Raw genomic sequence first — 1,289 nt, 5'->3', positions numbered from 1 at the left:
AATCAATTTTCCTTAAATCATTATATTGATTTATTTATCAAATTTTTTACCAGGAAGTAATACATTGAGAGTTAACTCTCGTTTTTAAGTATGTCCTGGGCATAGAGTTATGATGACAAATAATACATGACTACAAATACATAGTTACATAAGTTTATGTATTATTTTTTATTTATCATGTTTTATAATTAAGGTGGCCTTTTTAATCATTGCATGGTTCGAAGAGGGACATCATAATGATCCAATCATTCTGTATACAGGAAGAACCACACACTGCATGGAATAAGCTCCTTATTGATGTTTTAAACAAGTAACTAATTGAGACACGAATGTCAAAAATCATTGCAGGTCTCAAAATCCCTGATCTGGTAAATATGAACAGTGCAGACTGGCAGGACTTTTCATTGAGCGTCTCCCTTTGCAACACGAGGCTCGATACAAAACAAGTCTTCATTGTAAATAATCCATAAAAAACAACCACACAACAAATACAAAGGGGAAAAAAGTCACGTAACACTTCCATTTCTCATCACCCATTGTAACATTTGCCAGGCATGATGTTAATAGCAGTGAGGTTAAGACTTCCACAAGATCTCACCCCGATGGCAACTGCGAGAAACCTTGAAAGATGGAACTGCAGTTGTTTAAACAACAAACGCATGTTAACCCCTTCACTGCCAGAAGGGTCTTCTTTTTATGTTTTTTTTTAGAAGAGTGGATTGCCCTGTTGCTCAATGAATGTGCTTATTAATAATAATAATAATAATAATAATAGCATGTTCTTGTATAGCGCTGCTAGTTATACGCAGCGCTTTACAGAGACATTTTGCAGTTACAGTCCCCTGCCCCGTGGAGCTTACAATCTATGTTTTGGTGCCTGAGGAACAGAGAGATAAGTGACTGCCCAAGGTCACAAGGAGCCGACACTGGGAATTGAACCACGCTCCTCTGCTTCAAACACAGTGCCAGTCAGTGTCTTTACTCACTGAGCAATACACGTGTTCTTTATAAACGGAAATATTTCTATGTTTGTAAAATAAATGGCATGTGCATTTAAAAAGATTGTTCCACTTTTCATTTTTTTCTGTCACTGATTAATTTGCTACATTAAGTGTTGTAAGGATCAAACTTCTGGCAAATGCTTGTCGGCACTGTAGTTTGTTGAGTCTAGTTTTGTTAATTAACCGTAGTGAAGTTAATGCATATCAGATATAACCATGTACTCCTCCCAACCCTCCCTTTACAGCCCCACTCCTCTCATCCCTCCCTATAACTGGGCAGGACTCCAG

Source organism: Ascaphus truei, chromosome 6 (genome assembly GCF_040206685.1).
Source record: "Ascaphus truei isolate aAscTru1 chromosome 6, aAscTru1.hap1, whole genome shotgun sequence".
Taxonomy (NCBI): Eukaryota; Metazoa; Chordata; class Amphibia; order Anura; family Ascaphidae; genus Ascaphus; species Ascaphus truei.
This window is presented reverse-complemented; position numbering follows the sequence as displayed.